The following is a 14,753-nucleotide window of genomic DNA, read 5'->3' as shown; positions in this document are numbered from 1 at the left end:
TTCTTCGGGATAAATATACAATTATTTGATAATTGAAGTTGCACAATTTATTATTGCATTAATGCAATTTTCGAAATTGTGTAGAAATAGAAGAAGTTGATTTTGGTCAATTATTTTATTTAAATGTGAAAGGATAAATATGGATAGTCAAAATTGGTTTTTATTATTATATTTATTTATTTAATAATAAGATGATAATGGAAATTCAAATTTTGAAATTTAAGTTGTTAGATTTTCCTTAAAAAGATGATACCATATTTGATTTTCTAATTATTAATTAATTAAAATAAAAATACATAAAAAAAATCAAATCCCTTTATTTCAGGGAAGTGCTACACGCATATGGCTTCCTCGACTACCTTCTGCATGTACCAAAACTGATAGTGATCAGTTATTGTTTTTTTATTTTATTTAATTAATTAATGGGTAGGTAACCATTTGGTACCCTGTGTTTTTGCAAAGTATCATTTTAGTACCCTCTATTTTCAATAATGCTCATATGGTACCCTGTATTTTAAAATCGTTCATATTTGGTACCCTAAACTCAAATTTAATTAATAAAATTTTACCAATTTAATCAAACTGTTGTCAATTATGTAAGTTTCAAATTTAAATTTAATTACTTAATTACATATAACTGATGACAGTTTGATCATATTGACAAAATTTTATCTATCAAATCTGAGTCTAGGGTATCAAATGTGTATAATTTTAAAATACAGGGTACCATATGAGCATTATTGAAAACAGATGGTACCAAAATGATACTTTACAAAAATATAGGGTACCAAATGAGTAAATGGAATGTAAGACTTTGTCTTTAATTATCATTTATTTATTATTATTAAGATGATCAATTTGATTATTATTATTATGATAATAATACCTATATATTCTATATGATAGAAAATAAGAACATAACAGTTTTACAAGAAAAATAAGAGAATCTGATCATCTTTTTCTCACAAAAGATATACCTTTCTCTCTAGCCTATAATCAAGAGTCTCATGTGTTGAGAATACTTTTGATTCACAAATATTATTCTTGTTCTCTATGTGCCCACCCACTTCTTGAGGTGTAGAGAACGTATTGGAAGATCTTTGTGTGAGTACTCTAGCGAGGATAGGAAGATCGAAATATATACGAAAAGATTCGAGGATTCTTGATAGGCTACAAGAGGTAAATAATTTCATATTCTTTTTACATATACATATATTGTTTTTTAGTATATTTCATATTAAAGGATCCTCATATAAAATTGTTTATATGAATTTTTGTTGTTATATACAATACTACCATTACCGCAGTTTCCGCTGCGCACTAGGAACTGTTCCCAACAGAGGCATGTCTAACTTTCCTTGCAGCAGGTCATTCAACACTTCTTGCATGTTCTCTAATGTGGTCTCTAATCTTTGACTCTTTTTGTGCAACTCGCATATTTCGTCCTTATAGAGACAAGTTCGGGAACTTGAGCTCACCGAGTATACCCGAGGACTTTTTCCGGGCATACGAGCGGAGGGATCGGGGTCCTGATGACCGGGATGCGGTACTGTTGGTGGCTTAGGAGGGGGATGTGTACCTAAACCATCTGTAGGGAGACGTGCCACATGTCCCACGTATACATCCAACGTCTCTCAGTGGGAGACGTGCCACGTGTCCCACGTCTCCTAGTGGGAGACGTTGGATGTACCCATGACCACTTCCCCAGCCTATTTCCAACGTCTTCCACCATTTTTAATGTCTTCCAATTGTAGCCATTAATATAAACTTTCAATGTCTTACACCATTAGACATTTAAAACCCCTGATAAGTTTTAATGTCTTACACCAATGGTGTAAGACATTGTAGGGAGTCATTGTATGTCAAATTTGTTGTAGTGGGTTGACGGTGCTGGGGAAATTTCACTGGGCTGAACAACCGAAGATGAAGCTTCTCTTTTCTCATTAGGGGTTGGGTGTACCTCAGGCGCGTTCCCATTTTGAGGCGGTGGAGGGTCTCTCTGGGAGGCCCTCAACTGGTCTCCTTCTACGTGAACTTCCTATTGGTATTAAAAGTGTAAATAAGAGTTCCACAACGGAATAGGTATTTTAAAAATTTATTAATACTAGCCAGGATCATACATATATAGATATATTAAATCACATACAAATAGATTAGAGATTATTTCTTGAAGCCTATCGAGAATCCACAAATATTTTTGTATAAATCAACGATCTTCCTATCCAAATTCTGAAAGCTCACACCTTGATCTTCCAAAACAATCCTCAAACACACAAGGACGTGTGTAGGCACGTAGGATTCAAAGGCTGATTTATGACTCTCTAGATGTGCTTAACACATGCGATTTAGAGAGGTTTGATTGAGAGAAGATGCATTGAATAGTTTTTCAGGTTTAGGAAAAACTATCGCTTTCTTTTTCACAGAGAGAGAGTTTGACAGTCTAAGCTTTTTAATTTTTTAAAATAACTTATTCCTGAAAGTATCACACTTTCAGTTTTATAAAGATAATTAACTTAATTAATTAATCTCTATTTTATTAAAATAAAATTTATTAGTAATAACCTATTTAATTATTTAATTTAAATCATATTTAAAAAGAATAATTAAATAAACAAATTATTTGAAATTCAAAATTCAGATCCTAGGGATACAAATATCCCTGTGTGTGGCGCCACACTCACTGTGCAGTGAGTGTGTCGCCCCACACAATTAGGGTTATCCCTAATTTTCTCATTTGTTTGTTTAATTAATATTTAAGACAATATATTTATCCCAAAATAAATATCAATTAATTCAAAATTAACTTTATCTTAAAATATCAGTTTTAAATAAATAAATAAATATCTTATTATAAATAAGATAATTATTAATCTCTCTTTCATATTAATCTAAACATGATTAATATTAATTTTAACATATAGTTTTTCAAAATAAAAACTATATAGTTAAATAATTAATTAATTCATAATTAATCAATTGCCCATAATTATTTCCTTACCCTAGAAAATTAATTCCTTTGTAATTAATTCATTCTCTCTATAATTTTTTTTTTGACATTTTTACACTTGACACTGTAGGACAAAGGTGATTTGTGAACCATTGAGCTATAATATGAAGCTCCAACAAACCAGATTATTAATTAGACTATTTAATCTAATAATCTTATTTATTAATTCTATGATTACTCCACTATAAAAATGGAATTGCACTCTAAGTATTTATAGAATTATATTTATAGATTTTTCTCTTGTAGCCCATTAATATAATCAATAAATATAGTTTTGTCCTCCATTTATTGGTTCATTAATTAGAGCTAGTCAAGATTATCGTTTTACCCTTCTATTACCTCTTGATCCTTAAGTACCATTAATTCACTAGCGAATAATTAATCTATAATCAAATTATAGATTTGAGCTCAATAACTATTAAGTTCCAAAATTAACCCTTAAGGGAACCAATATTCGATCTGTTAGGAAAGTATGGATTTCATCATTGTAAATCATGTTCCCAACCATTCATGGTATTGAATCTCCAAAACAAAAGTCCTTAGCCTCATTATACTAAGATACCTTAACGAGTGAATCAAAAGATCCAATAAACATAAACAAGAGTTCATGAATACTCAGGATTTAGACTGATCTACAAATGATCATCTATTATGATATGAATTAAATCTTCATGTCAAATGAAAAGTTCATAAAGATAATTAATTCTCATCAGTCCTGTCATATATAATCTCTATTATATACATCATCTTTACTAAGATGTCTATCCACATCAGTAATCCGAATCTAGATCACTTGCATCCTATATGCTTAATAAACTGCACTAGTAACCATGCATCAAATATTTCTTACTTTAATATGTTACTGACCATTTTATTCATTATATATGATCTTAATTCTCTCGTACTAATACAAGATCATATTCTCATTAATGAATAAGAAATTTTCTTGATATTATTATATAGTTAATTAAAAAATAATTATAACATTGAAATATAATAAAATTGTACTTTTATTTAAATCAATCAAATGTCTTTACATGCTTTTTAAGGCATTAATCCTAACACCTCCACCTCTTGTGACTCTCGTAGACATCTTGACCGTTTAGGCATTTTTCTTAGCAAAAATTATGGAAGAACAGTGGTTTTATGCTCGTTCTTCCCATAGATGGGGCCAAACTGTTGACGGTGAGAACTCGTCAACGAAGTTGAGTCAGAAAACTTGTAATTTTATAAGTAAATGAAGAACTTAAAAAACTTAAAGTAAAATTCCAGAGTGAAAATGGAGAAAGGTATTGGTATTGGTATTGCTTAGAAATCTCAAGTTACAAGTTAATTTTTTCGACCCCCTTCCTTTGTGAAGGGAGATCCTATTTATAGGCGAGCACTGTTGGCTCTTAGTACATAGTGGTCCCAAAGGGACAAAATGACGCATCTCCAGGCTGCAGGTGAATGTGGTGCAGGCAGTAGTGGTGCTGGAGAAGTGGTGGTCAGATCCAGTATGTGTCAGGGACCTGCAAAAACACTCCTGGTCTTGTACCATCCCGTACCTCCACCACTTGTCTGGTACGAACATCAGAGGCATGCTGGGGGAGGCCTTGCCATGTACCATTCTTGTACTGCCACTACTTGTAAGGTGTGGGTGTTGTACACGTACCTTGGTTCCCTTTGTCTTGTTTGCACCTTCCGTACATGTACGTGAATTCCATTCACGCTATCAGTCTTCTTGGGTGCATCTATGTCCCGAGCTTCTCAATATTTGGCAAAGTAAGGATACTTGGGGTTCCATTGGGTCATATAAATTAGGTGCATCTTGCTGGTGGTATCTACCCAAAAACAGAATAGCACCTTCTTAGCAAGATACATGCTTCCAAGAAGCTTAAGGGGGCCTGGTAAGATGGTCTCATGAAACCGTCATGTGAGAAGATCTTGGTGCATGCGAGGCTCATGTTTAGGCGCGAGTGCCATTGTGAAGGTTTTCCCTACATGAGGTGCTAGGTGCGGAGGTGGTTCGTGAAGTGCGTGGCTAGGCGTGAGGCGAGATGGAATTGCGGAGACACGAGGCAAGGTGTTGAGATGACCTCGCAGAGGAGCGAGGCAAGATAGCCTTGCGGAGGCGCAAGGCAAGGTACTGGGCATGGTGAGGTGCTGGGCATGGCGAGATGGCCTTGCAGGGGTGCGAGGCAAGAGGGCCTGGCAGAGGCGCAGAGCGAGGTGGCCTCGCGGAGGCGCGATGCGAGGCGCATGGCGAGACGGCCTCGCGGCGCGAGGTGTTAGGTGACCTTGTGCGAGGTACGCTTAGTGCCGGATAGTATTCTTCTGCTCCCTATGCTTATCTGATGCCTTGGGGGACATGTAATGAAGGTCCTTTAAGAGTAGGAAATTTTTGGCATCCACAGGTAATAATGTTAAGAAATTATCAAACATAAAGGAATGGTTGAGCACTTAATTCCAGATGAAGGACTTGGGTGAAACAAGTTATGTTCTTGGTATCCAGATCATAAGGGATATAAAGAACAAAATCCTAGCTCTTTCTCAAGCAACTTACATAGATAAGGTGCTTGAGTGCTTCTCTATGACAAACTCCAAGAAAGGACATTTGTCGTCTCTACATGGAGTTCATCTTTCCAAAAACCAGCCTCCCTAGACTTCTGAAGAGGAAGATGAAATGAGAAGAATTCCTTATGCATCCGTAGTTGGAAGTCTAATGTATGATATGTTGTGTACTAGACCAGACATCTTCCATGCAGTGGGAGTTGTGAGAAATTTTTCAGTCAAACCCAGGAAGGGAACATTGGGTAGTAGTCAAGCACACCAGGAATAATATGATGGTCAAATCGGGTGGAGCCCTGAACCCATTAGGCTACACCAATTCATATTTTCAGATTGATGTCGATGACAAGAAGTCAACTTCTGGAATGGTGTTTGCTCTTGGGTGTGGAGCTATGATATGGAGAAGTGTTAAGCAATCCACGATGTTAGATTCTACCATGGAGGCTGAGTACATAGTTAGCTATGAGGTGGCTAAGGAAATAGTCTGGTTGAAAAAGTTATATGCTGATCTTGGCGTTATTCCAGAGATGGATAAACCGCTCATCTTGTTTTGCGACAATTCATGAGCAATAACCAATTTGAAAGAACCTCGGAGCCATAAGAGGAGTAAACATATAGAGAGGAAATGCCACATTATCATGGAATATGTGGCCAAGGGAGACGTGAAGGTCATAAAGATAATGTCAGAAGGCAATCTTGTAGATCCTTTTACGAAGACATTACCAGAGCCTACTTTTGATAAGCATATCAGGGAAATGGGTTTAGTCGAAATATTGCATTTGTTTTAAATAGTGCACGTGGGAGTTTGTTGGGGTTTCATGCCCTATGTAAAATAAATTTTCTATGTAAGCTCATTTCATTATCAATAAATAATTTGACTTGTCAATCACATTGCTCACTTGCTTATTTACATGATTATTTATTTAATATGAACATCTATTAAGATTATAATTGTGGTTATATGTTCTAAAGCATTAGTCCTAAGATAAAGTTAGTGCACATGATTTACACTGAATTATTAATCTATGATATGATCTACTTACACAATTTGGTGTGATGTCTTATCTAGGACATTGAACAAGTAGATAAGATCAAATGTATTTTTTTTACATCAGACTTGACAGATATTGATTATAGATTTATAAGTAAAGTACTGTTATTATCTAATCTAGTCATATCATAAAGTTGATCATAGGTCAATTTAATCCTAATTCTGAGTGATTAATATTCCACTGATTATATTATTCAAGTCCTTTGATTTGTTCGTTACCAGCTTACCCTACGGACTAGCCCATACTTACATATTGGGGACTTGGTAGTATAATTGAATGAGAGTATTTATCATGGATATGAAATCTATAGCTTCTATCTAAGAAGTGAAATGATGATTTCCTTATAGCTTAGTTCAAGGCGTTAAATGATAGAGATCTCATTTCTGTAATAAAGTTTACGAAAATATCATTTACAAAGAGCTTAGTGATATTCAAGGATAAAATACAAATGAACTGTAAAACGATAATTAACACTCATCTCATTAGTATATCATCTATAGAGGGTTGAATGACGGTAATTGTTGTAACAATGGATAACGTATTTACATTTGGTGTAAAATGTTCTATGAATTTAAGAGTACAATTTCGAGTCTTTAGTAGAGTCACGAGGAATTAATATGGTAGTGAAATTATTCGTAAATAAATTCACGGTAACTTATTGGAGCTTGATTTCATGGATCAATGATCCCCGCATCACCTTTGATTAAATCATCTAGAATGTCTCAATTAATTGATTTAATTATCAATTATGATTTTTAAAGTTGACTAGGTCAATTTTGATTTTTTTTACAAAGATATGTGATTTAGAGAATATTGGACTTATTTATTAATAATGACAAATTGGTGTTAATATTAATAAATAATATTAAATTAAGTTTCAAATTATAAATAGTTAATTTGAATAAGGATTCAATTATTTAATTAATTAATTATAAAATGTATAAATAAAATGGTATTGAATTTGAGTTAATTGGACCTTAAATTTAAGACACATATTATGAGCCCCACCCATATGGTGTGGGCCAGCCATGATAGAGCTGTATTTATATTTTATTTTTTAATTAATTTAAACAAGAAAATAAGCCCATGGATGTGTCTATAAATAGAGTGCTATAATTAGGGTTTTCATAAGTTAGATGACAACAAGAGACATTTGACAAAGTACAAGTTTTGGTAAGTGATCAGTCATAGAAAACTCTAGAATCACACTCTTCTAGCCTGTAACGCTCCAACTCTAGGGACTGCTACAGTGCACATTGCAAATAGTGCTAAACTCGCTAATCGAGTCGTTTGGTCATAAACGTGTAACTAAGTGTGATTAGCGGTTTAGGGATTAAAAATTTCGGTTAAGATGTAACGTTTCACTAGAACGTTTAATATATACATTGGGATCCCAAAAATATAATTTCAGAGTCTATTACAAAAGAATATTTACAACAGGCCGTTCTAAGCGGCAAAACAGGGTTTAACCCTAGTTCCACTTTCAAACCTCGCCCAAGTATTGGTCGAGCAGCTGCATATGTACACGTCATCATCTAAGCTCTCCAACTCAAGGACCAGCTTCCTTTTGCCTTTACCTGCACCACAAAGCACCCGTGAGCCGAAGCCCAACAAGAAAACTCATATGCTCATAAATAGCCAAACCACGATATCAAATCATATCTGGCATGCCTAGCAAACATAGCTCTATTTAGCATGCAAATGAGTTCAAACGATGCTGGGGTATCTAGAATAAGAAATCCTGTTCTTCTGATTGGAGGACTATCAAGTCAATCCTAATCAGATGAGTGAATGCCAAGCAAGTCACTAATTCAAATGGAAGAGTAGGTAAGCCACTAGCCTTCAAGCGCTTACTAATCAAATGAGTGTCGCAACACTTGAGGTTCCGATAAACCATGCTGAGTGATCAACAAGCAAGTCACAAATTCAAGTGGAAGAATGGCTATTGGGTATGCCACTAGCCTTCAACAGGTTCTGGTAAACCATACTGAGTGACTGACAAGCAAGTCACTTATTCAAATGGAAGAGTGGCTGTTGGGTAAGCCACTAGCCTTCAAGCGCTTATAATATTCATCGAACTTGAGGTCAGTCCTGCATTAATGCTCTTTGAGTCATTCAATGCAGAAGGTCAATTTGATCTAATCGACACGGCTTGCGTAGAACACGCTAAGGCCGTTCTGACTAATGAGTCAGCGCTATGTGACCAGTGTCCAATACCACTGCCGAACCTGACTAATGAGTCACAGCTTCACAGTTGATACTAATACCTTTGCCAATTCTGACTGATGAGTCAGTGCCATGCACAAGTAAGCATTGCTACCAAACATATATCATATGTCACACATCCAAAGATGGCACTCAACATGCTTACTTAACAAGTGCGAGCATAATAATGATCATGCACAAACACAGAGACTCAAGCCCTGACCAATCTCATATTCATCATTCATGGCATGCCCTAATCACATGTTTCTTGTGCATCACATGCATCTCACTTAATCATCCAGCATGCCTCAATAATAATCATATGCAAATGGGCAAAATTTCCAAGCATTCATTATGCTATCAATGTTTACATTTAAACATCCAACATGCATCAATCATAGCCACGCATGTCACACATGGGGTGCAGTTTTCTTACCTTGGGTTTGAGCAAGAAATATTAAAAGAACGACCCTTGAGAATGATCAACCCTTTGATCCTTTAGCGGTTACCTAGTCATAACCAAATATGGAATCTCATCAATAAAATAAATCATAAAAAGGTTTATAATCTAAAACCACACTCCCAAGATCCATCCAGCACTCTCGGGAATCTTAATATACTCAAACGGGGCAAAGGAACCAAACCCCGAACCTTAAGGATCATTCCGAGCCCTAAAATAGGTTTGCTGAAAAATGGACCAGCGCTGCAGCCCTATTAAATGGCGTTGCAGCCCTATTTCCCAAGTCAGAGAGCCTTGCTCTCTGCCCTGCCTAGCGCTGCTGCGCCCTGAATGGCGCTGCTGCGCCAATTACAGACTAGAAACTTTCTGGTTCTTCTTCCTTGCGACTTCTCTTAAAACCAACCCTCCAAATCAATCCCAAACATCACCCAAACATCCAATTCAACCCCAAATCATCATCTATACCACACCCTCATCAAAACCCACTCAAACATACACAAAAACTCCCATTGATTCCAACTATCCACATCAAAACTATAAGCTGAAAACTATAAAGAAAAATAGAGTATGGCTTGTTTTCATGGATGAATTCCTTACCTCAAGCTTAATTTAAATCCCCTTCAATGGACGAACTAAGTTCCTAAGCTCCCACCTTTGATCTCCTAGCTTGGTTCTTCAATTTGAGGTCAAAAATCAGAAAAGGAAAAGAAGAGAAGGAGAAGTACGGGAGAGAAAGAGATGAGGATGATGATGCTCTGTTTTTTCTGTTTTCTACAGCCATCTAAATGATACATATCCTTTGCCAAATTACCTAAATGCTCCTAGGTCACTTAAGGTTTCTAAAGTCATCCCAAGGGTAAAAACGTCCTTTCCCACCTATCTCGTTAATTATAATTAACACCCTCTAATTCCCGCTACTCTCAATATTCTCCAATACCAATAATTCATATCCCGTTACCCTTTAATTCCCGGCAACGTTCTAATCACCAAATTATCCCGAGACTCACTCCGAGCCCCGAACTTAAACCCGTTATGACTAGACCGAAAACTTACATTTCCATGATCGTCTCACGCCGAATGGCTCGAACCAATCCACATATAATGTGGTATTATTTATAATTCACCCCCATGCATAAAAATACACAATCACGCCCTCAATGGCCAAATTACCAAAATGCCCTTTGCAATTAAAATATGAACCCATATGCATGCATTCACCATCACATAATAATATAATCCACATAAACATGCATATAATCATTAAATATCATAATAAATCAATTATGGCCCTCCCGGCCTCCTAATCAAGGTCCTAAACCTTATTAGGAAATTTGGGGCATTACATAGCCACTATCTCTTCTTATATTTTAGATTTCTATCTCATGTGTTGAGAATCAGTCCACACTAATTCTAGGTTGATCAAAATTTTGGTGAGGAAGACTGTGTTGTTGATCTAGTTCAATCTCTTGATAATACTCTGCTACAGAAAGGAATCAAGAGTTAGAGAAATTGAAGGAATGAGTTGTTCCGATTCCCTGCGTAATGTAAGTTTTCTATACTTACTATGTATTTGTATCAATTTCATAGGAGCATATTCTAGGAATTTTCATGTTTGTTTGATAATATGTGAATTACATGAATATCTCTTATATGTATTTCCAACAGTTTCGACACACACAAATAAGCTAACAATGGCAGAAAACAAAGCATAAAGTATATTAGCAAGGACAATAGCAAATAGGCAATAGAACAGTAAATGAACGCTGAGAAATTTATCCTGGTTCATAGACAATATGTCTCCTACTTCTAGCTTGCTGGCTCGGCCATGCTAAATCCACTACGAATAAGATAATTCAATTACAAGAGAGTTTGATAGCAGCTTTAATACAAGAAACCAACTTACAACAATGGGGTTTTGCTTTTCCTTTCTTTTCTCAGCTCATTCTCACTATACATAAAATACACTATAATTTCTTCCTCACTCTCAATTCTATTACTCCTTAATAGCCTCCCTCTAATTTTGTGCCTCATGCAAAAGGAATAAAATCTTCTAACAAACTTTTCCTTGCCACCTATGTGTCGTACAAGTGCTTTACAACTTAGCTAATCATTTTGCCAATAATGGTTTCAACATCACAACCACTTGACTAAACATTGATTCACAAATCAAACAGTTGCACATCATAGCTACTATGCCAAGTTGTAACCTTAATGTTTGAATCAACATATTCCTCACCATATATTTTTACATACGTATATAAGTTATGATCTCAATTTTTTTACACGACGACATTCATTGTAATCACAACAAACCTCTTGGATTTTTTTTTTAAATATAAATAATTTAGGATACCAAAATAGGGTTTCAAATTTTTTAGTATCGTCGTGCTTGCAAATATTATTTTAGACCCTATTTTCGACACCTTATGTTATTCAAATTTTACTAAAACTTGATTCAATGTAACTATAATGAATTTTGCCATGTAATAAAATATGGTTCAAGTGTGTAAAAATATACGATTTACCATGATAGTGCATAAGTAAGTGCACCATTATAGTGGTGCCTATATACTATAGTGGATTTTTAAATAATTCATTAAAAATCTTGCATTAGTGAAAATATCACATAAACATGTGTGTTTTTTAAATTATTTGAAATCATTATTGATCAACTAGCTTGATCAAAATTAATTAATAAAATGACTTCTCCCGCCTCTCCCATTGTCATGGGGAACCATTGTCAGACCAGACCCTCACGTCTCGACCCACTCTTTCTTTCTCGGCGACTCGGCGACGTCCAACTTCTCCTCTGTCCTTCTCTTGATCACCACCTCTCTCTCACTTAGTCACCAGATACCTTGACCATACACGGTAACTGAATTTGTGAGTTTAAACTTATTAAATATTTTGTTTGTTATGCTAAACTAATCAGATCTTGGATACTAGGGGTGAGCATCTAAACCGACAAACCGCGGTGTCAAAAGTGTAATGGTTCGGTATGGTTTATATTTGAGCTAAACCGTGCGGTGCGCGGTTTGGCAGTGTAAAATTTTGGTTTGCACCGCACCGCACCGCATACTTACAAATATATTAAAAAAAAATAAACTTTACATATATACCATTTTTTAAAGTTACCCAATATGGGAGACTTGTATATTTTTTTTGAAAAATAGAAGACTTGTATATTTTTTTTGTGTTTCACTGAACTTAATTGATAACTTGTGATGTTGTTTAGAACTTATTAAGGATTTGTTATGAACTAAGGATTAAGCATTTTTTTTAAAATTTAAATTTTGTTATGACATATTTTTTAACACAAACCGTGGAAAACCGCCCAAACCACACCGCAAAAAATGGTTTGGTTTAGTCGGTTTGGTGTAACCAAATCACACCGCATGGTGTGTTCTAGTTACTAAACCGCACTTGTGGCGTGGTGTATTAAAAAGTCTTCAAACCGCCCAAACCATACCGTGCTCACCCCTATTGGATACCATAATTTTGGTAAGCTGTCGCCACAGTGCGTAGTGAGTTGTGTGAGCCGAAAGCAATGCATAATTTTATTCAACTTTTTCTTGGTGAAGGTTAATCTAGTTATCAGTATAATTTTGATTTTAGTTATCAGAATTCCTTAATATGTTTTTATATACTTTTTTAGAGTATTCTTATATTTAACAAAATATTCTTATATTTAGCAGTAGATTATAAACATGACTTAAACTTAAATAAATAAATAATTAAACAAATTAAAATATAATATTTTTGATATATTTTACAATAATAATTATTTAAAATAATAAAACTAGGTCTGTTCTGTAACTATTTTTTAAATAGTTTTTTTAGTAAATAATTAAAAATATAAAAATAAAAGAGAAAAATGTGTTCGGTAATCTAATTTTATTTTATTTTTAAAAAAAAATTAATTAACTTTTGAAAATGATATTTTTTAACTTCCAATTTTTTTTTTTAAAAAAGTTTTCATTTTCTTTTTCTTCTTCACGAAAACTCAACTAGGGTTCTCTCCGACAATGGCTCCTCTATTCAAGGACTCCACAGGCTTCCTTTGTTCCTCATGTGGTGAGCCTCTCTTCTTCTCCTTCACAATTTCTCTTTCTCTAACTCTTTTTCTCTATCAATATTGATGGGCTTCGACTTTGACTGCGATAAGGTTGGGTTTATGGGCTTCAACATCTATGGCGACAAGCTTGTAGCACTGGTGAGGTCAGATTTGTCTTTCATATTTGTGATTATATGTTTGTGTGTTATCCGAGTTTTGGTTTTTAATTCATTAAATTTTATTTGTTATTTTTGATTTTGTGTTTCTGATTTTTGATTCATTAAGCCCTGTTGCAGTCCAGATTGTGGAGTTTGAGTCTAGGAGATATGTGGTGCTAGAGTGATCTCTAATACTGTAGAAATGTTTCTAAGAACTTTACATGCCAGAAGGATGTCTTTTCTTAAAATATCCTTATTATTTTGAAATGTAATAAATTAGATTGTACTCATTTTATATGACACTTATTTCCCAACTATTAAATTTCTTTTGGAGGTTAAAGAAAACTTTCATATCTTTTTTAGGTATTTGATAATGTAATAATCAGTTCTTCAATATGCATGGTGATTTTGTGGTCCTATGGTATAGTGTTATTTTTTGCAGTCCTGGTCATTTTAAACAGTTGAATATGCATGTGTTCTTTGGAATGATGAACTGAGACTGATTGAGGAGAAAAACTCAGGGCTTCCACACTGGAATGTATACAAGTGGGCTTATAGTAAAACAAGCTGCAATGGCATATCAAACTTGAAGAACTACAACTTTCTTTCTTTATCTTTATCTTTATTTATTTGGCTGGATTTAGAAACAGGCACAATTATGAGATCATCTGTTGATGTTTCTGTCATTTTCTTATACTTTAGATATCTCAGACAACCCTCTTAATGGATTCATCATTAGCTCCATTAAGTATATTATCCAAATAGTTCTTCAATATCAGGGGTAATATGTTTAAAATTTGTTTCTTTTTTGTGTTGTACTATCTTTTTTTTGTCTTTATTTTCTTTAGATGTCATGTGCTGTTGGTGCTAGTGTTATCTTGTTTTGTGTAAATGCTTGAACAATTCATAATTTGTACCCTAATGTTTTACTTAAAAATATATCGATATATATATATATATATAAATATGCTAATGCTTGTTATATTATTAGATAAATTATGATTTATGAATAATTTGTGGATTATTTTTTTAGTAGAAGATGTATGTACTCCTTGTGAATAATTAGTGCAGTGCATGGATTGAATAAATTGAATACACTAATGGAGTTCATAAAAGCTTTGGCATGGTATTTTCTGCCTTGAAAAGATGTTGGTTTCAATGTCAATAAGAGAATATGTGCTAGTAGAATTGAAGTGGTTGCAGACGCACATCAGATTTTTTACAAAAGGAAACTCCAAACATGAGTAATTTGTTGTTTGCAATCCCT

At 34.4% G+C, this 14,753-nt stretch overlaps 1 long non-coding RNA gene across 1 annotated transcript; it reads left to right on the top strand.

Moving 5' to 3' along the window:
- The first annotated feature begins 13,237 nt into the window (after positions 1 to 13,237).
- LOC133831150 (uncharacterized) lies at positions 13,238 to 13,905 on the top strand. Its single transcript, XR_009892424.1, has 2 exons — positions 13,238 to 13,348; positions 13,440 to 13,905. It is a non-coding gene; the product is annotated as an uncharacterized LOC133831150 (long non-coding RNA).
- Positions 13,906 to 14,753: the final 848 nt, after the last annotated feature.

The sequence above is a fragment of the Humulus lupulus genome, chromosome 4 (assembly GCF_963169125.1).
Source record: "Humulus lupulus chromosome 4, drHumLupu1.1, whole genome shotgun sequence".
Taxonomy (NCBI): domain Eukaryota; kingdom Viridiplantae; phylum Streptophyta; class Magnoliopsida; order Rosales; family Cannabaceae; genus Humulus; species Humulus lupulus.
Note: the sequence above shows the minus strand (reverse complement) of the source record. Positions and strands in the feature narration are given on the sequence as shown.